Source organism: Pristiophorus japonicus, unplaced genomic scaffold, assembly GCF_044704955.1.
Source record: "Pristiophorus japonicus isolate sPriJap1 unplaced genomic scaffold, sPriJap1.hap1 HAP1_SCAFFOLD_92, whole genome shotgun sequence".
Taxonomy (NCBI): domain Eukaryota; kingdom Metazoa; phylum Chordata; class Chondrichthyes; family Pristiophoridae; genus Pristiophorus; species Pristiophorus japonicus.
Window position 1 is genome coordinate 2,148,666 of NW_027254846.1, and position 22,720 is coordinate 2,171,385.

Below are 22,720 nucleotides of genomic sequence, written 5' to 3' on the forward strand. Positions count from 1 at the left end.
CAGGCTTCTGCAGGAAGGCCTTATCTCACTCGTGGAATTAAGCGACTGGGCAAGTCCCATCGTCCCCGTCATGAAGCCTGATGGATCCGTAAAAATCTGTGGGGATTATAAGTCTACCATAAACAGAGTCTCCCTACAGGACCAGTACCCTCTGACCAGAGCGGAGGATCTATTTGCCACATTGGCTGGAGGAAAACTTTTCTCGAAACTAGATCTCACATCTGCGTATATGACGCAAGAACTGACCAAAGAGACTAAGCTACTCACCACCATCAACACACATCGAGGCCTTTTCATGTACAATCGATGTCCATTCGGCATCAAGTCGGCATCTGCTATATTCGAGCACAAAATGGAGAGTCTGCTCAAGTCCATCCCGGGGATGGTTATATTTCAAGACAACATACTTATCACGGGCAGGGACACCGACTCCCATCTCTGCAATTTGGAGGAAGTACTAAGTCGATGGGATCGGGTAGGCCTAAGAGTTAAGAAATCCAAGTGTCTGTTTCTCGCGCCCGAGGTTGAATTTTTGGGCAGAAAAATTGCCGCTGATGGAATCTGCCCAACAGAATCCAAAACAGAAGCAATTCGCCTGGCACCCAGGCCCCGGAATGTCTCAGAACTGCGCGCCTTTCTCGGGCTACTGAATTACTTTGGGAACTTTATGCAGACATTAAGCACGCTGCTGGAGCCTCTCCATGTGCTACTCAGGAAGGGGTGCGATTGGTTTTGGGGGGAGACCCAGGAACGCGCCTTCAATAAGGCATGCAACCTTCTACGTTCGAACAGTGTTGTGGTTTTCTTTGATCGAGGTAAAAAACTAGTTCTCACATGTGAAGCGTCAGCGTATGGGGTCGGGTGCATTTTACAACATGTCAATGATGCGGGTAAATTACAACCCATAGCTTCCGCCTCCAGGTCACTTTCGCGGTTTGAGAAGGTGGCGCTCGTGTGCGTGTACGGTGTCAAAAAGATGCACCAATACCTTTTTGGGGCCAAGTTCGCGTGAGAAACTGACCACAAACCCCTCACGTCCCTGCTATCCGAGTGCAAGGCAATAAACGCCAACGCCTCGGCGCGCATTCAGCAGTTGGCACTCATGCTAGCGTCTTACGACTGTACAATAAGGCACAGACTTGGCACAGACACCTGTGCCGACGCGCTTAGCAGGCTATCCCTGGCGACCACGGAAGGGTCCGACGAACAGGACTGTGAGATGGTCATTGCAATCAATGCCTTTGAATCCACAGGTTCACCCATGACGGCTCGCCAAATCAGAGCTTGGACGACCAGCGACCCCACGTTATCCTTCGTCAAAAGATGTGTTTTAACTCGTGACTGGGCAGAGACTCGTGATGCCTGCTCCGAGGAGATCAAACCTTTCCATAGGCACATGCATGAACTATCACTACAGGCAGACTGCCTGACATGGGGCAACCGAGTAGTTATGCCCTTGCGAGGTAGACAGCGTTTGTCCCGGAGCTCCACTGCGAGCAGCCAGGGATCATCCTGATGAAGGCCATAGCCAGATCCCACGTCTGCTGGCCTGGCATTGACGCGGACTTGGAGCTCTGCGTCCGTCGATGCACCATTTGTGCCCAACGCAGTAATACCCCCAGTGAGGCCCCCCTAAGCCCCTGGCCCTCGCACACCAAACCGTGGTCGATGGTGCATGTAGACTATGCGGGCGCATTCATGGGCAAAATGTTCCTCGTAGTCGTTGATGCATTTTCAAAGTGGATCGAATGCACCATTTTAAACTCGAGCACCATCTCCACCATTGTGGAGAGCCTCAGAACCATGTTTGCTACGTCCGGAATCCCTGACCTATTGCTCAGTGATAATGGTCCGTGCTTCAACAGCGCAGAATTTCAAGATTTCATAGTTGACCACGGCATAAATCACGTTCAGACGGCACCATTCAAGCCGGCCTCCAATGGCCAGGTGGAGCGAGCAGTGCAAATCGTGATGCAAGAATGCTAAAAATCCAAGGTCCCACGCTGCAGAGCCGCGACTGCTGCTGACATACAGACCTCGTCCGCATTCGTTGAATGGGGTTCCCCCCGCGCAACTATTGATGAATCGAACCTTAAAGACGAGACTCCCTTTAATCCTCCCAGATATGCATGAAATTGTTGAGGCAAAGCGCCGGAAGCTAACTGAGTACGATGACCGAAATTCGAGGGGGAGGTGGAATGTGATAGAGGACAAAGTGTTTGTGCTCAACTATGGCCGGGGTCCCAAATGGTTTGCAGGGACAGTGACAGATAAGGAAGTAAACAGGCTACTGTGGTACAAATGGACAATGGCCAAACCTGCCGGAGGCATGTAGGCCAAGTAAAAAGTAGATTCACTGATAACACTGCAGAACCAGAGGCAGACTACAAATTGGAACTCGCACCACACCTGGTGGACAGACAGAGGGAACAACCTGAGAAAAGGGCAGTCTCAAAAGACAGCCCAGGCGAGATACCAGCAATCACACCGACAGAAAAACAGGCACCAAGGCAAACAACTGAACCACAACTAAGACGCTCCACACGAGAGCGGAGACCACCTGAGAGACTGAACCTATAAAGACAATAATACCTTGGGGGAGGGTTATGTCATGTATCTCACACTATTATATATAACTGTACCTTACCATGCTATACATGACTGTAACTAGATATGACCTCTAACCGAAGCGTACTTTACCACCAGGGTGCACTTGCAGGAGACACTGCATATCTGTTCCACAAAGGTATATAAAGGCAGGTCTCAGGCAAGACTGGCACTTGAGATCTGTGAAATAAAGGTGCAGGTCCAGAGTGACCTTGACTTCAGCATGTGCCTCGTGCATGTCTGCACTGCAAGGGTCAGGATTTTACAGGCAGAGGAAACGTTTCGGGCACACACTCAAAGCCTCCCTGATAAAATGCAACATCCCCAGCGGCACCTGGGAGTCCTTGTTCCTCGGGTTGAGTTGCCTGTGCTGCGTGATCCATGCCGGATCGATCATCCTCTGCGACGTTTTTTGTCACAGCACGTTTGCACATTCACTGGAGGTGCCTCATCGTTGTGCAGCCTTTGCTCACGTAGTGCTTGAATCGACATTGATGGGCACGATGATTACCCCCGCAGCACCAACACGGTGCTCATAGATTCACATTCACCCCCAATGGCGCACTCTGAGTCATCACAGGTCTTGCAGCCACAGGCGTATAGGCCCTGCCATATGCAGTTCGGCCTGCTAGCGACATCATTTTATGCACAGTACTTGCCGGTGAGCTTCGATGTTGAGAAGGTATCTGTTTCGTGTTATCGTCCGTGGCCATGTAAGCCTGGGCGATCGCGATGGCCCTGCTCAGGTCTAGAGTTTCAGCAGCCAGCAGCTTTCGAAGAATGACCTCGTGGCTGATGCCCAGCACGGAAAAGTCCCACAGCATTTGACCCAATGCAGCTGCAAAATCGCAAGTTCCCGTGAGGTGTCTCAGGTCGGAGACATAATCCGCCAGGTCATGGTCCCTGGAGCGATGGTGCGTGTAAAAACGATATCTGACCATGAGGATACTCTCCTTCGGCTTGAGGTAGTCGCAAACCAGTGTGCACAAATTTGAATATTCCTTCTCCGTTGGTTTTGTCGGTGTGAGCAAATTCTTGATGAGGCTGTATATTTTCGGTCCACAGACGGTGAGGAGAACCGACCTGTGCTTCGCCATGTTAGTGTCTCCTTCCAGCTCGTTGACCACAAAGTACTGGTCGAGCTGCTCGACAAAGGCTTCCCAATCATCACCCTCTCGGAATTTCTCTAATATTCCAACAACAGCCATGGTTGCGTGAAGATTCGTATTCTCTTACTCGTCGCCGATTGTTGTGGAAAGAAGAACTCCCCGAGGCTGAGTACTGTGAGCTAAACTTAGTGTGACCTTAGTCTTCTTTATTACAACTCCAGAGTGTCTGAACAACATGGCAGCCTACCTTTTATATTGGCCCTGTGTGGGCAGGTGACCATTAGGACTCCAACAGTCGCGCCCTCTGGTGGCAAGTATTACAGAGTTACATACATCACATAATTGTTATCGTTAAGAAGTTATAATTCCAATGAATGCCAATATCGTGCGAAAGGAGTCTGTTTGTAGGACAAGGCTGCATATCAGGAAGGAGTGTAGTTAGATGACAAGGGAAGTGATACTCTGATTATAAGTTTGATGAATTAAAGAGTAAATGATGGAATCAATGAGCACGCCAGGCAGCATCTGTGGAGAGAGAAACAGAGTTAACGTTTCAGGTTAATAACCTTCCATCAGAAGTTGGGCAGTTGTGTTCGGTAATACTTTTAAAAGTTTCAATTGTCACGTAGCAGGGGTAAGGAAAAGATATAAAATGTGGCATTTGGAACAGATAATTTAGAATCCGATTAATGTTTGATCAATTTGTACACCGACCTGGGAAATGTAACGTGTTTGAGTTCTTCGGCTAACATTCGCAAGGTTTGGGTGTAAGTACTGTTGTTAAGTGTATGTTTAATTATTGTCTGCTTAATAACTCTGACATTTAATGTTGCGGACCCGATGACTGCACTGCGCGTGTTCCAGCTCTGTTTGGAGCACCGACCACTTCAATCCGTTGCTTACAGCGACAGTTGGATTAACCGTTTCTTTGTTTGGTGAAATTTCAAAGATTGTAAGCGGCGCACCTCAATCTGGTCACCGACTCACTAACCGCTGCTCCCGTGAGATGGAAGCCCAGTTATTGTTTCCAGCTTGAACGCAGGTACAAACAGAACTCATTCATAGAAAGTCCAAGTCCCTGAGCCACCTGATTATTTGCACCGAACTCCTTCGCAAAGAGTTGCAGTTCGTGTGGGGTGATTTGGGCACATCTTTCCCCACACGACAACACTTCAAACATAACTCAACGTCTGTAAAGCGCTTTGGGGCGTCATGAGTTCCTGAAAGGTGTTGTAGAAATGCAAGTCCTTCTTTGCAAAAGTTCGATGCAATTTCAAAATTCTTGGCGAAACTGAGGGCTCGTCCAGGATTTGAACCCGGGACCTCTCGCAAAATTTAAATAACAACCCCAAAGCAAGAATCATATCCCTAGACCAATGAGCCAGCGGTTTAACAAATGTGTAGATAAGGTGTAACCATTATTGAAGCATTTTTCGTGTGTTGCTGTTCTTGATCGGAGGAGCACATGAAACGGAATCAGTGACTTTGCTTTTTCGACCTGTCTTCTGAAGCACCGCACGGTCCCACTCCGACAGTCAATGAGCTGTTGTGACATTAATGTATCCAGGCTGCAAGTGGTCACCCCGAGCGCAGCAGAGGGGTTTCTGCATTAGTTCTGGGTGGGGACAGTATATTTCCCCTTCTCTCTTCCTCTTGTCAATATCCCTGTGCTTTGGTTTCTCTATTTATTCCCCTGTCTCAGTTTCTCATGTTTAAAAGGGAACAAAAGATGAAATGGTTGTCATTGTGGAACAATTTCTCTCACTCAAAGTTAGACACACTACCATTGCACCATGAGTTCCAGGTAGGGAGCCGTTGATAATCAGGTTCATATATAAATATATATAAATATATCGACATGTATCGTAACTGTTCCCTGGTGGTCGAGGGGTTAAGATCTGGCGCACTAACCTGGTTTCAATCCTCGATCAATTCATCGCATAAAAATAATTGAGGTCTGTGAGACGATTAATAATTGCTGTAATCACCATAAATACCAATACTGTCATGTATCTCACACTACTGTACATAACTGTACCTTACCATGCCATACATGACTGTAACCAGAGATGACCTGTAACCACAAGCTGACCTTACCACCAGGGGTGCATTTGCAGGAGACACTGGATACCGTTCCCAGACAGGTATATAAGGACAGGTCTTAGGCAAGTGTGGCATTCGAGAGCTGTGCAATAAAGGTGCAGGTCCTGAGTGACCTTGACGTCAGTATGTGCCTCGTGTGAGTCTGTACGACAAGGTCAGGCCTTTTCAGTGGCGACGAGTTACGGGATTACAGAATCCGCAGAATGGCGACCAACGGCTCAGATGTAAAATACAATGCTGGAGATAATTGGGAGGACTTTATAGAAAGGCTCCAGCAAAGATTTGTAACCAAAGACTGGTTCGCAACAATAAGGCAGACAAGAGAAGAGCCCATCTCTTGACCAGCTGTGGCTCGAAAATATACGCTTCAATGAAGGATCTGCTGGCACCCGAGAAACCAGCAAGCAAGTCGTTTGAAGAATTGATCACACTGGTAAGAGATCACCTGAAGCCAGCAAGCAGCCTACACATGTAAGCTACCTCGGACCCGTGCCAATAGTCCCCGCACACAGAGCACAGGCTCAGGAAAACCCCGGGGGAGAGGATATCCCGTTCACTGGGCCTGCCAGCAACACTGAACAAGTGCCCGGTCTGAAACTTTCCAGTGTAATAACTTGCAACTGGACCATCCGACAGTCAGGTTGGCCGAGCGGTCGAAGGCGCTGCGTTCGGGTCGCAGTCTGCTCTGGAGGCGTGTGTTCAAATCCCACTCCTGACTTTCAGTGTTTTTAATTACAAACTCATTTGTTTGGACACCACTCTCAAGTGCTTTGGGACATCCATCGAACTTAATAAAATGACCCCACTTCAATTGCAAACAGTGATATCAAAGTTGCTTCCCAAACCTGGAATCGATTGCGGGTGGCTGTAACGAAAGGAATGGTTTTGTGAAGCATTGAAAGGTGCCCTTGAAATGGCTCGCACTGCTCATTTCAAAACACGGTTATGATTTGTTTCAGTGCAAAAGAAAGCAGGCTCAAATGGCCGACTCCTGCTCCTGGTTCTTCTGTTCTTATACAGAGCACAGAACAAATGATTAAATGATCAACTCTCCCTCAGTCGCATTTCTTTCATTGTGCAAAATAATTTATGGGTTAATTAATGATGTTTTCCTGTGAAAGCAACATAAAAATTTAAGGAAAATAAATCGGCCAACGTGGGGCTTGAACTCACAACCCTGAGATTAAGAGTCTCATACACGACGAACTGAGCTAACCCTGACTGCTTAAGTTGCGTCTTCCTGTCGCTGATGGCTGCCAGGGGCCTGTTGGCTCCGCACCATGGGTTTATCTCGAACTTCAAACCTCGAAACTGGTTCTCCTGATTTCCAAGCCACTTGCATTGCGGAACCTTCATTTCGACGAACATCTCCAGCTTAATGTGTAGGCCTCGTGGCGGAACGGTAGTGTGTCTTACTTTAGTTCCGAAAGTTGTGTGTTCAAATCAGGTCGGGGTCACTGTTCTGTCAGACATTTCTTTTCCAGAATTAATATTTTTTTTTCTGTTTGGCAATAACCAGACCCATGCTCCAAGGTCTCTCTCACTATTTCCCCGGTGTCAGGCAGAGATACGCCTGCTGTCCTCATTTATTTCATGTGACAGGAGACAAAAGTTCAAAATCAACCTGCAGGTGGCCACACACAGCACTGAATAGTCAGGATGGCCTGACTATTATCCCTACCAGAGTGGATAACCTCATATTTCATACATTATACTCCATCTGACAAATTACTGCCCAGCCACTGAGCCTATCGATATCGCTTTGCAGATTGTTTGTGTCCTCCTCACAACTTGCTTTCCCACCGATCTTTGGATCACCTTGGCTACATTTCCAACATGCAGAGCACAGAACCAATTATTGACCGACTGACTTTCCGTCAGTTAGCATTTCTTTCATTGTGCAAAAGCAGATTATCGATTCATTAACGATGTTATCCCATGAAAGCAAAATAAAAGTTAAACGAAAATAATTTGCACACTTGAAAGGAATATTTTTGTTTGGTGCAATTCCGGTCAGAGAAATGTGGTGAAAGGAACTTTTTGTGGAGAGAGGGATTGAGTATTTCAGCTTATCGCTGAACACTTCTCTCTGGGCAGAGAACGAGGCACCAGTTTCTTCTAGTGTTGCAGTTATCACATCCGCCTCACACGCGAAAGTTCCCCGGTTCAAGCCTGGGCGGAAACATTATTTCTGAAACAAAAACTGATTTTAAATGTTCATTGTTCATGTGACAATGGCCTCCTTCCGTGCTGCAAACTTCTCTGATTCCATGATGAGCAAGGAACATTTAAAACCAATCTCCTAAAATACAGAGTGTGTAAAATCAGAAAAGGAATAAAACTTCTCAATGATTCAAGTTTCACAAATTATTAAAATTAAGTTGTTGAAGTTTCGACTGTCCCTCAGTGATCATGTTAGCATTTCTTACAATCTGCTAAACAATGCTATCGGTTAATATCAGCAGATACAAGCCGCATTTCAAACCCGGAATCAACTTATTCATTATTCTCCCTTCCCAGTTCAACTGCACAGATGGTTATTTATACTCCATACCAGAAACTCAAATCCAACTTCTGACATTCCTTATTTCGAATTACCAACTCATTTGTTTTGACACCACTCTGAAGTGCTTTGGGTCATCTGTGTAATTTAATTAAATTACTTCACATTAATTAAAAACGGTGGTAGCAAAATTACTTCTCCAACTGTGAATCGAACCCCGGTAGCTGTCGTGATCAGAATGTTTTTGTGAAGCATTTAAATATGCTCTCTAAAAATCTCGCATTCCTAATTTACAAATAGGGTTAACATTTGTTTCAGTGTGAAAGAAGGAGATTGAAAATGACAACAAAAACACCAGGCAGCGACTACATTAAGAAAAATTCAAACTTTTCACAAAGTTGGTTTTACGAAGTAACGGCTGAGCTCAAGTTGGCACTAACCAGTCCCATCAGAATTTTAAATGTTTCTATGAGATCCCCGCTCATCCTTCTAAATTCCAATGTATAAAGGCCCAGTTGATCCAGTCTCTACTCATATGTCAGTCCGGATTGCCCCTTATGCTCAGACTGTGTCCCCTGGTTCTGGACTTCCCCAACATCGGGAACATTCTTCCTGCATCTAACCTGTCCCGTCCCGTCCAAATTTTAAATGTTTCTATGAGATCCCCTCTCATCCTTCTAAACTCCAGTGAATACAGGCCCAGTTGATCCAGTCTCTCCTCATATGTCAGTCCTGCCATCCCGGGAATCAGTCTGATGAACCTTCGTTGCACTCCCTCAATAGCAAGAATGGTCCTTCCTCAGATTAGGAGAAAAAAACTGAACACAATATTCCAGGTGGTGCCTCATCAAGGCCCTGTACAACTGCAGTAAAACCTCCCTGCTCCTATACTCAAATCCCCTCGCTATGAAGGCCAACATACCATTTGCCTTCTTCATCGCCTGCTGTACCTGCATGCCAACTTTCAATGACTGATGAACCATGACACCCAGGTCTCGTTGCACCGCCCCTTTTACAAATCTGCCGCCATTCAGAAAATATTCTGCCCTAGTGTTTTTGCCCCCAAAGTGGAAAAACTCACATTTATCTACAGTATACTGCATCTGCCATGCATTTGCCCACTCGCCTAACCTGTCCAAGTCACCCTGAAGCCTCCGAGCGTCCCCCTCACAGCTTACACCGCCACACAGTTTAGTGTCATCTGCAAACATGGAGATATTACACTGTTACATGTTCATTACATGTTACAATGAACATTCTGAATTAGACACATCAAGTAAAGTGCGTGCAATGGGCAATGATTCAACAATTAACATAAGTACGCAAGTAGCAGGAGTCGGCTATTCGGCCCCTCGAGCCTGCTCCACCATCCAATAATATCGTGGCTTTTCTGATCCTGCACCCCTGCTCTTTTTATACTCCTCTCGAGTTTCTGCAGTGTCGAGTTCTCGCTTTCTGTCCTAAGCTCCCCTTTTTCCTTGATCTTACCCTGTGTGTCCCTTGAGGAATTTTTATCCCCCATCTGACTTTACTCACTCTGTGTTTTAGGAGACTGGTTTAAAATGTTAATTGCTCATCATGGAATCAGAGAAATTTACAGCACGGAAGGAGGCCATTCGGCCATCGTGTCCGTGCCAGCCGACAAACAGCTCCCCAGCCCAGTCACACTTTCCAGCTCTCGGTCCGTAGCCCTGTAGGGTACGGCACTTCAGGTGCACATCCAAGTACTTTTTAAATGTGCTGAGTGTTTCATCCTCTATCACCCTTTCAGGCAGTGAGTTCCAGTGATTTCCCCTCGAATCCCCTCTAAACCGTCGACCAATTACTTTAAATCTGTGCCCCCTGGTTGTTGACCCTTTTTCTAAGGGAGACAGGTCCTTCCTGTCCACTCTATCCAGCCCTTCATAATGTTATACACCTCAATCATGTCTCCCCTCAGCATCCTCTGTTCCAAGGAAAACAAACCCAGCCGATCCAATCTCTGCTCAGAGCTAAAATTCTCCAGTCCGGCAACATCCTCATAAACTTCCTCTGTATCCTCTCCAGTGCAATTACGTCCTTGCTGTAATGTGGTGAACAGAACTGCATGCAGTACTCTAGCTGTGGCCTAACAGTTCAAGAATAACATCCCTGCTCTTGTATTCCAAGCCTCTGTATAATCGATCTGGACAGCAGCCTGTACTGTCGAGAGGTGATCATGGGAGGCTGAGCCTTCGTTGAATCGGAGAGGAGGAAGCTCTCTGCTGATCAACATGCAGTCACCCAAAATTCCTCATTCTTTAGGCGGGACTGTGTTACTGTAAGTTGGGGTGGATTCGTGAAAGAGTCTATTTCATTACTGGCTTGCAACAAAAGCTAGTTCCCCAACGTGGGGCTCAAACCCCCAATTCTGAGATTAAGAGTTTTATGTTTGACCAATTGAGCTAGCTGGGCTTGGCAAAGCTATGGATCCTTGTTGTATCTCAAACGTTGTGGGTGGATTAATTATTGAAATAATGATTGAGTATCTCACAGACTTGAATTATTGTTGCCAACTTGTCATCGGGAACATTCTTCCTGCATCCTCGTGAACCTTGTCTGAACTGCCTACAATGTAAGTATATCCCTCCTTAAATATAGAGACTAAAACTGTTAGCATTTCTTTCATTGTGCAAAAGAAGATTAATTGTCGTGAAACCAACATAAAAGTTTAAGGAAAATAATTCAACCGACGTGGGGCTCGAACCCATGACCCTGAGAATAAGAACCTCATGTTCTCGCCGGGCTTCTCAACATCACCCAGTCAATCCCCTTCAGTTAGTGGTCAATGGTGATCCCAGGCTGTTGATGGCGGGGGATTCGACGATGGTAATGCCGTTGATAGCCGGGCCTGCTTAAGTTGCATCTTCCTCTCGCTGATTGCTGCCAGGCGCCTGTTAGCTCCGCCCCGTGGGTTTATCTCGAACTTCAAATCACGAAACAGGTTCTCCTGAATTCCAAGGTGTGTACGGAGATCAACCATCAAAAGCTCTGTCATTAACCACAGGGGGTCCGCCAATTTTCTGATCGCAATGCGCTTTCAGTCCTTGTCCTTAAAATTGCGGACGTGTAAATTGGGGAGTTTAATGACTTTGAAAGGAACATTGTTATTTGGTGCAGTTCCGGTCAGAGAAATGTTTGTGAAAGGAACGTTTTGCAGAGAGAGGGATTGAGCGCCTGTTGGCGGAAACATTTTTGAAATGAAAACTTGTGGACGATAAAATGGAACAAGAGCAGTCCGGGGTACATTGTCACATGATGCAAGCTATCTCGGACCCGGACCAAAGCTCCCCGTACACCGAGCACAGGCTCAGGAAAACCCCGGGTAGAGGATATCCCGGTCACTGTGCCTTCCAGCAACACTGAACAAGTGCCCGGTCTGAAACTTTCCAGAGTAATAACTTGCAACTAGAGCATCCAACAGTCTCTTGCGATCCCTTGGAACTTCAGATGATGCGCTCCCTGGTGGTGGAATGTGGGAGTGCATGCTTTACAGAGACACAACATCACTCCCCCGGCAAAGTCAAAGTAAAACGTTTTTACATGTTGAGGCGGTCGGGAGCTTTTCTTTCCCTGGTGGACCACCTCGGTACAAATGTCTGTTCTGGTGTGTTGGCTGTGCCCTCGCTGGGCTGGTGTGTTGTTGGCCCTGCAGGGTTGCTGGGTGTGTCTGGCCTTGCTGGGCTGTTGGGTGTGATGGGTTCGATTTCCTGGTCCGTGGTGGTGTCGTTGATCCTTTGGGTATGTGTTGCGGGTTCGAAAAAGGTCGTGTCTGCTGTGGGTTGTTCAGGGCAGCCTGTGAACCACAGCCTCGTTTGGTCCAGGTGCTTTCTGCAAATTTATCCATTGTCCAGTTTGACGACAAACACCCTACTCCCTTCTTTAGCGATCACCGTGCACGCGATCCTCTTGGGACCATGTCTATAGTTTAGCACATACACAGGGTCATTCAGATCAATTTCCCGTGACACATTGGCGCGACCATCATTTACATTTTGTTGCTGACGCCTGCACTCTATCTGATCATGCAATTTGGGGTAGACCAGCGAGAGTCTGCTTTTAAGTGTCCTTTTCATGAGTAGCTCAGCCGGGGGCACCGCTGTGAGCGAGTGGGGTCTCGTGCTATAGCTGAGCAGTACTCGGGACAGGCGGGTAAGGAGTGAGCCTTCTGTGACTCGTTTGAGGCTCTGTTTGATTGTTTGTACTGCCCGCTCTGCCTGCCCATTGGAGGCTGGTTTAAACGGGGTCGAGGTGATATGTTTGATCCCATTGCGGGTCATGAATTCTTTAAATTTGGCACTGGTGACACATGGCCCGTTGGCACTGACCAGTATGGAACGCATGCCGTGTGTGGCAAACATGGCCCTCAGGCTTTCAATGGTGGCAGTGGCGGTGCTTCCCGACATTATTTCACATTCAATACATTTTGAAAAATCATCCACCACCACCAGGAACATTTTACCATGAAATGGGCCTGCATAGTTGACATGGATCCTCGACACTGGTCTGGAGGCCAGGACCACAAACTTGGTGGTGCCTCTGTGGACGCGTTGCTCAACTGAGCACATACACTGCATTGCCGTACACAGGGCTCTAAGTCAGAATCGATACCGGGCCAGCAAATGTGGTATCTCGCTATCGCTTTCATCATTACTAAACCCGGGTGTGTGCTGTGGAGATCCGAGATGAACGTCTCCCTGCCCTTTTTTGGCAGCACTACGCGGTTACCCCACAACAGGCAGTCTGCCTGACTGGACAGCTCGTCCTTTCGCCGGTGGAACGGCTTGATTGGCTCTTGTATTTCAACGGGGATGCTGGCCCAGCTCCCATACAATACACAGTTTTTTACTAGAGACAGCAGAGGATCTTGGCTGGTCCAAGTCCCAATCTGGCGGGCCGTAAAATGTGATTTATCATTTTCAAACTCTTCCATGACCATCAACAAGTCAGCGGGCTGCGCCCCCATCAACAAGTTTGCAGGCTGCGCCATGTCTACCCCTGTGGTGGGCAATGGTAGCCGACAGAGCATCCGCACCATTCTCAGTGCCTGGCCTGTGGTGGATTGTCTAGTTATAGCTGAGAACGTGAGTGCCCACCTTTGTATGCGGGCTGAGGCATTCGTATTTATCCCCTTGTTTTCAGCGAAAAGGGATGTGAGGGGCATGTGATCGGTTTCCAGCCCAAATTTGAGGCCAAACAGAAACTGATGCATTTTCTTTACCCCGAACACACACGCTAATGCCTCTTTCTCAATCATGCTGTAGGCCCTCTCGGCCTTAGACAAGCTCCTGGAAGCATGGGCGAAAGGTTGCACCTTCCCCGCAATGTTAGCTTGTTGTAATACACACCCGACTCCGTACGACGACACGTCACATGTTAGCACAAGTCTTTTACACGGGTTATACAATACAAGCAGCTTGATGGAGCATTAAAGGATGCTGGCTTTGTCAAAAGCAAACACTTGTTTTTTTTTCCCCATACTCAGTTCTCACCTTTGTGCAATAACACATGTAGAGGCTCTAAAAGGTGCTTAACCCCGATAGGAAGTTACCAAAATAGTTGAGGAGTCCAAGGAACGACCGCAGCTCCGTGACGTTCTGTTGCCTGGGCGCGTTTATGATAGCCTCTTTATTGGCGACTGTGGGCCGAATGCCGTCCGCCGTGAACTTTCTCCCCAAAATCTCCACTTCTGTTGCCATGAAGACGCATTTCGACCTCTTCAGCCGCAGCCCTACGCGATCCAGTCGCTGGAGGACCTCCTCCAGGCTTTGTATGTGTTCGGCGGTGTCCAGACCCATAACCAATATGTCGTCCTGAAAGACCACCGTGTGTGGTACCGACTTGAGTAGGCTCTCCATGTTTCTCTGGAAGATCGCTGCAGCCGACCGAATTCCAAACGGGCATCTGTTGTCGCTGAACAGTCCCTTTTGCGTGTTGATGCAGGTGAGGCACTTCAAAGACTCCTCCAGCTCCTGCGTCATGTAGGCCGAAGTCAGGTCAAGCTTGGTGAACGCCTTGCCTCCTGCCAGCGCGCAAAATAGGTCATCTGTCTTAGGTAGCGTGTGTTGGTCCTGTAGCGAGAAACGATTAATAATTACTTTATAATCGCCGCAAACCCTGACAGTGCCATCACTATTGAGTACTGGAACAATCGGGCTGGCCCATCGCTGAATTCCACTGGGGAGATGATGCCCTCGTGTTGCAGCCTGTCCAGCTCGATTTCCTCTCTCTCCTCATCATGTGAGGTACCGCTCGCGCGTTGTGGTGAATGGATCGTGCCTCTGGGACCAAGTGGATCCGCACCTTCGCCCTGGAAAAGTTTCCAATGCCTGGCTCAGAAAGGGAAGGAAATTTGTTCAGAACCTGGGTACATAAGGCTTCTTCGACATGTGATAGCGTTCGGATGGTATCCCAGTTCCAGCGGATTTTCCCCGCCAGCTCCTTTTAAGCAGTGTGGGGCCAGCGCCCGGGACAATCCAGAGTGGCAGTTCGTGCACCGTGCCCTCGTAGGTGACCTTGACCATGGCGCTGCCCAGGACAGTTAAATGCTCTTTGGTGTACATTCTCATTTTCATGTGGATGGGGCTTCGGGCTCCTCTGAATGCCTTGTTGCACCACAGTCTCTCAAACATCTTTTTACTCAGGATGGATTGGCTAGCGTCAGAGTCCAGTTCCATGGTTCGGGGTAAGCCATTCAATTTTACATTTAGCATTATAGGTGGACATTTCGTCGAAAATTTGTGCACCCCGTGTACTTCAGCATCTGCCTCCTCTCTCTGAGGCTCGAAATTGCTTGATCCACCATGGACCGATCTTCCTCTGCAACATGGTGGTTAGCAGCTTTTGCAGAGCTTGCAGCTCATTCGCAAGCTTTTGGAGATGCCCCATTGTTCCACAGCTCTTGCAAACATACCCTTTGAAGCGGCATGAGTAGGCTGAATGGAAGCCTGCACAACGCCAACAAGTTGTGAATTGCCTTTCACTCATCCTTTGTTGGGGACACTGAGTCATCTGGGTCACCTGAGGCCTGCTGGCAGTTGCAGACTCGTGGGTTCTGCCCTGTACATTTCTGCTCACAAACGCAGTTCCAGTTAATTTATGAACATTGCTAGAACTTGTGTGCTGAGAGATTTGTTTGGTGTTATCACTGGTGGACATAAATACCTGTGTTATCGCAATGGCCTTACTGAGGGTCGGTGTCTGTACAGCTAAAGTTTTTCGTAGGATGGTCTCGTGGCCAATGCCCAGTACAAAACAGTCTCTGAGCATTTGCTCCAGGTAGCCATAAAACTCACATTATCCTGCAAGTCGCCTTAGCTCCGCGATGTAACTCGCCACTTCCTGACCTTCAGATCGCTGGCACGTGTAGAACCGATACCTCGCCATAGCGCGCTCTCCCTCGGGTTAAGATGCTCCCGAACCAGTGTACACATCTCCTCATACGATTTGTCTGTGGGTTTCACCGGAGCCAGAAGATTCTTCATGAGACTGTATGTCTGAGCCCCACAGACTGTGAGGAGGACAACTCTCCTTTTTGCAGCACTTCCTTCTCCGTCCAGCTCGTTGGCTACAAAGTACTGGTTTAGCCATTCGACATAGGGTTCCCAGTCCTCACCTTCCGAGAACTTCTCCAGGATGCCCACAGTTTGCTGCAAGTTTGTGCTGGATTCATATACTCGGCGCCAGTTATTATGTTCCTAACACAGATGATGCTGCACATGGGAGGTTAAAGTAACAGTGACCTCAGTCTTTCATAAGACACTCCAGAGTGAGGAACTGGCCTTAGGGGCCGGCTTATATGCAGTGCTCCCAAATGGTGCTGGGATCCCTTGGGACTTCAGGGGATGAGCTCCCTGGTGGCGGAACATGGGAGTGCATGCTTTACAGATTCACAACACATACGTTGCCTCAACTTTGATTTCTGCCATCATCCCTTGTGTTTAACCTTCGCCGCACCTCCGCCACGATCTCTCACCGTTCCTCCACCACGATCTCTCACCGTTCCTCCACCACGATCTCTCACCGTTCCTCCAGCACGAACTCTCACCGTTGCTGCACCACGATTTCTCACCGTTCCTCCGCCACGATCTCTCACATTTCCTCCACCACGATCTCTCACAGTTCCTCCATCACGACCTATCACCGCTCCTCCACCACGATCTCTCACCATTCCTCCGCCATGATCTCGCACCGTTCCTCCACCACGACCTCTCACCGTTCCTCCACCACGATCTCTCACCGTTCCTCCACCACGATCTCTCTTCACTCCTCCACCACGACCTCTCATCGTTCAACTACCACGATCTCTCATCGTTCCTCCCCCACGACCTATCACCGCTCCTCCACCACGATCTCTCGTCACTCCTCCAACACGATCTCTCACCGTTCCTCCACCACGATCTCTCGCCGTTCCTCGACCAGGACCTCTCACCGTTCCTCCACCACGATCTCTCACCGCTCCTCCACCACGATCTCTCACTGTTCCTCCACGCTGACCTTCCTGCTCCTCCGCTGTACCTGGGTCCCGCCGATGTTCCTGCCCACGCACCAAACGGCGATCTGGGTTTTGATGACGTGCAGCAGAGCTGGTCTCCAGCCGTCCTGTTTAACCCTTGCCACTGGACCAAGGCCTCGCTCTGTCAATCCCGTGTGGTGGCTGGTGTGCAATGGTCACACCACGTTAAAACAATCCACCCACAGGCATCTTCCACCCTTTGATTGGAGTTCAGGACTGGAACAGCGGGTCCTTCATTGAAACACCTGTGAACCCATGTGGAATTAAGCCTTCCTCGGTCGAGGACCCGCCTATGATGATGATGATGATGATGTGTGGGTCCTTACCAAATGCCTGCTGGAAACCATCAGATTAAATCTAGTAAGACCCGTCCCTAGATTCAGTTTTCACTGACCTTGCCTTAGGAATGCTATATTGGCTTTGGAGGGAGCACTGTGTCGGTTTCCCAGAATGATACCTGGATTCCAAGGTTTAAATTAAGATATGAGATTACACCCACTGGAAATTAGAGGGTCGAGCAGTGATTTGATCAAAATTTTCAAGAAATTAAGGGAACAGATAGAGTAGATAGAGATAAATGATTCCCGCTGGTTGGGGAGTCCCAGACTAGTGGCCATAGTCTAAATATTAGAGCCAGATGTTTCAGGAGTGAAATTCGGAAACATTCCAACACACACAGGGTGGGAGAGCTTTGGAACTCCCTGCTGCAAAGGGCAGTTGGTGCTGGGTCAGTTGTTCATTTTACATCGCATTTTGACCAAAGGTATTAAGGAATATGGGACAAAGGCGGGTATATGGAGTTTGCTCACAGACCAGCCATGATCTCATTGAACGGCGGAACCGGCTCAAGGGGCTGAATGGGCCTCCTCCTGTTCCTGTGTAACAGGATTGAGGGGCTGAATGGCCTCCTCCTGTTCCTGTGCAACAGGCTCGATGGGCTGAATGGGCCTCCTCCTGTTCCTGTGTATCAGGCTCGAGGGGCTGAATGGGCCTCCTCCTGTTCCTGTGCAACAGGCTCGAGGGGCTGAATGGGCCTACTCCTGTTCCTGTGTAACAGGTTCAAGGGGTTGAATGGGCCTCCTCCTGTTCCTGTGCAACAGGCTCGAGGGACTGAATGGGCCTACTCCTGTTCCTGTGTAACAGACTCAAGGGGCTGAATGGGCCTACTCCTGTTCCTGTGTAACAGGCTCAAGGGTCTGAATGGGCCTACTCCTCTTCCTGTGCAACAGGCTCGTGGGGCTGAGTGGGCCTACTGCTGTTGCTGTGTAACAGGCTCGAGAGGCTGAATGGGCCTACTCCTGTTCCTGTGTAACAGGCTCAAGGGGCTGAATGGGTCGCATCCTGTACCTGTGTGCAAGGCCTGGGAAACAAAGGGAGGTGATATGAGAAAACATAAACGAAATGGTATTGTGTTAAAAGGGAAGCAGTTTGATTGAGTGATTTACACACAGAAATCTTTGAAGCTGGATAGATAAGTTGCTAAGTTGTTTAAAAAGAATACAGGGCCCTTGGCTTGAAATGTAGTGAAATAGAGGACACCAGCGAGGAAGTTATACCATATCTTTTCAATCCCGGTTTAGGCCTCAGTTGGAGAACTGTTTACAGTTCTGAGCACCACAATTTAGGAAGGATATCAAGGCATTGGAGAGAACGTAAGAAATATATAAGAAACATTTTCTATTGGTGTTGAAGACACAAACACAGGCGTTCATCGAGAATCAACCTGCAGGTGACCACACACAGATTAAAGAGCCAGAGAGACTGACAAAATCGGGAAACACCGGCAAATAGACAAGAGATATTGACAAGGACTGAAAGCACTTTGCGATCAGAAAATTGACGGCCCAGCTGTGGTTAATGACACGGCTTTTGATGATTGATCTCCGTACAAGGCTTGAAATTCAGGAGAACCGGTTTTGTGGTTTGAAGCTTGAGATAAACCCACGGGGCGATGCCTACAGGCGCCTGGCAGCAATCAGCGACAGGAAGATGCAATTTATGCAGGCCCGGCTAGCTCAGTATGTAGAGTATAAGACTCTTAATCTCCGGGTCGTGGGATAGAGCCCCATGTTGGGTGAATTATTTTCCGTAAACTTTTATGGTGCTTTCCCAGGAAAACATCATAAATGAACCCATAATCTTCTTTTGCACAATGAAAGAAATGCGAACTTAGGGAGAGTTGATCATTTAATCATTTATTCTGTGCTCTGTATAAGAACACAAAAACCAGGAGCAGGAGTCGGCCATTTGGGCCTTCGAGCCTGCCTTCTTTTGCACTGAAACAAATTATAACCGTGTTTTTAAATGAGCAGTGCGAGATATTTAGATGGCACATGTCAATGCTTCACAAAACCATTCCTTTCGCTACAGCCAACCAGGATCGGTTCCCAGTTTGAGAAGTAACTTTGATATCATTGTTTGAACTTGAAGTGGGGTCATTTTATTAAGTTCGATGGATGTCCCAAAGCACTTCAAAGTGGTGTCAAACAAATGAGTTTGCAATTAAAAACACTGAATGTCAGGAGTGGGATTTGAGCCCAAATTTCCAGAGGAGACGGTGAACTGAACACAGCGCCTGAGACCGCTTGGCCATCCTGACTGGGAGAAGTTTCAGTTACAAGTTATTGCTCTGGAAAGTTTCAGACCGGGCACTTGTTCAGTGTGACTGGAAGGCCCAGTGACCGGGATATCCTCTCCCCCGGGGTTTTCCTGAGCCTGTGCTCGGTGTGTGGGGAGCTTTGGTCCGGATCCGAGAACGCTTGCATCATGTGACAATGCTCCTCGGACTGCTCCAGTTCCATTTTATCGCACATTAGTTTTTGGTTCAAAAATAATATCAGAAGTGGGACATGAACCCACATCTCCAGAGGAGACAATGACCTGAACACAGAACGGCCATCTTGCCTATTCAGTGCTATTTGTGGCAACCTGCAGGTTTATTTTGAACTTTTGTGTCCTGTCACATGAAATAAATTAGGGCAGCAGGCGTATCGCTGCCTGACAGCGGGGAAACAGTGAGACAGACATTGCATTGTGATCAGGTTTAATCACAGCAATATCTGCTGTCAGGAGCTGAAAAGGAGGAAGAGCTGAAAAAACACAAGAAAAAAGCTAAGAAATGTCAGCAATTGTGGTAAACTCTTTAATGTGTTTCCTGCTCGTTTCGTGGTGCGGTGCTCACAGAGGGAGCCCAGATTCAGAAAGTAACTCTTTCATTCAAAATCTTTTAAAATAATGACATGCAACTAATTAAACTGTATGTCGGGGGATGGGGATGGATGAAGATTATTTGTTTTATTCCCCACTCATTAACCGACAGCGTTGTTTTGTTGAATTGCTACTGAGGGACAGTGGAAACTTCAATAACTGAACTTTAATTATTTAAGGATTTTGAATAATTGATGAAGTTTTCTCCCCTATCTTATTTTACTCACTCTGTATGTTGGAGGCTGGTTTAAAATGTTCAGTGCTCATGCGACAAGGAACCTGGGGCGACTTTTGTTCAACATATTTCACAGCAAAAAGAGTCTCCAAAATAATGTTTCCACCCGTGCTCGAACCAGAAACCTTTCACGTGTCAGGCAAACGTGATAACCACTACACTACAGTTAAAGTAATCTTAGGTATAAAACCAGAGCTTTAACCTACAGAGCTGGCGGATACTTCAGGAGCTGGCTTTACGAGAATAGAATGATGGTGCTATATTTCGGAAGGCTGTGAGTTTGGCAGGAATTGATCTCGTTTTTCACACACTTTACACATCGGAACAGGAGATGGCCATTTAGCAGCGAGTGGTTAGGATCTGGAATGCACGGCTTGAAATGGCGGTGGAGGCAGACTCAATCTTATCTTTCAGACGGGAGTTGGATAAGGGTCTGAAGGAAAATCAATTGCAGAGCTACAGAGAAAGAGTGGGGGAGTGGGACTCGCTGAGAGTCGGCACGGGCTCGATTGGCCGAATGGCCTTCCGTGCTGTAACCATGACATGATTCGATAAGTTAGTGGCACATTTCATAGTGTGGGTGGGAGCACAACATTGCAAAGGGACTTGGATTGAGTCGGCAAAACTAGAGGCATCTGATTCAGGAGATTCGTGGCGCGCTGAAATTTCGGAGTTCAATGACTTTGAAAGGAACATTTTTGTTTTGTGCCGTTTCGGTCAGAGGTTTTCCATGAAAGCAACATTAAATGAAAAGAAATACAATCGCCCAACGTGGGGCTCGAACCCACGACCCTGAGATTAAGAGTCTCATGCTCTACCGACTGAGCTAGCCAGGCTTCTGACCAACGCAGGTTTTTATCACTCATTGCAGCCAGGCGCCTGTTGGCTCCGCCCCAGATGTTGAATCTTGCTGTTGAAGAACTGCCAGGGTCTTCTTGAATGGTGGACCAGGCTCGCGGGGACGAATAGCCAACTCCGGCCCCGAATCCTTACCTGTTTATGATTAGCTCCTTCAGGGTAAACGAGCCAAAGAAGTACAGCGGAAACGTTACAAGGACACCCTCAAAGTCTCCCTGGTAAAGTGCGACATCACCACTGACACCTGGGAGACCCTGGCCGCAGACCGCGCGAGGTGGAGAAAGTCCATCCGGTAGGGCGTTGAGCTCTTTGAGTCTTGACGCAAGGAGCATGAAGAGACCAAGCGCAGGCAGCGGAAGGAGCACGCGGCAAACCAGTCCCACCGACCCCTTCGCTCGACGTATGTCTGTCCCACCTGTAACAGGGTCTGTGGCTCTCCTATCGGACTGTTCAGCCATCAAAGGACTCACTTTTGGATGGAAGCAAGTCCTCCTCGATCCCGAGAGACTTCCTCTGATGGTGTCTATGATTTGCGGTACACTGCGGAAACATCTCCACTTTCAGCACCAGATTACCAGAATTAAACCCAATGGCATCGGCACAAAAGCTCCTCATCTGCTCAGAGCAAAATATATCACATGACAATAGAATTTTATGAATTAATTAATGATGTTTAAATCAATGGTTCTTTTTTTTTTGCACAGGAGATGCATAAAGATGTGTAAAATAGATGAACTATTTTTTTATAAGGTTTTGAATTAAAAATACAATTTCCCTGACCGCGAATCGAACCGGGGCCGCGGCGGTGAGAGCGCGAAATCCTAACCACTAGACCATCAGGAAACCCAGTTTGGACACAGAAGCAGTGGTTTTGTCGAGGTTCACATCGAGCAGCTCCATAACACAGGACTCTGTGCTCTACGGGCTGTTACGAGGGCCACACACATCACCTGTATCTGGAGGACTATCAACTCAATCAAAGTGACCACGACGTGATTTGAACACGTAACCTTCGGATCTGAAGTCAGACACACCACCGTTGCTCCCTCAGACCTACACAGTGAACTGGAGATGTTTGTCTATATGAAGGTTCTGTAATACAAGGGGCTTTAAAATCTCCGCCTATTCCCACCAGGTATCACAAGCAGCGCTCACCTGACAGGCACCGCATAGTTTCTTTTTCAACTTTTCTTTTGCTTTCACGGGAAACCATCATAAATTAACCCCTCACCTTCTTTTGCACAATCAAACAAATGCTAACTCAGGAACAGTCCATAATTCAATCATTTGTCTTGTGCTTTGCATCTTAACTCGAAAACCATATCCCATTTTACTCACTGTATTGTAGCTTTCTGGTTCAATATCTTTATTGCCGATGACACCACGAATCTGGGGCAACTTTTATCAAATTTAACAGCACCGGTTATTCCTACCGTGCACACAAAATATAATGAATAGTGAAGATAAAATCCCACCGTGCGTATTTTCAGATTCAACGCAGCAGCATTTCAAATAAATTTTACACTGAAAAGATGTGCAAGTGTTGCTTGTATTTGTGTCTTTAA

The 22,720-nt window shown here is 47.7% G+C and overlaps 1 non-coding gene across 1 annotated transcript; it reads right to left on the reverse strand.

The window, feature by feature from the left end:
- Positions 1-21,060: 21,060 nt before the first annotated feature.
- On the reverse strand, positions 21,061-21,133 carry trnak-cuu (transfer RNA lysine (anticodon CUU)). Its single transcript has one exon. It is a non-coding gene; the product is annotated as a tRNA-Lys (tRNA).
- Between the last annotated feature and the right edge of the window lie 1,587 nt (positions 21,134-22,720).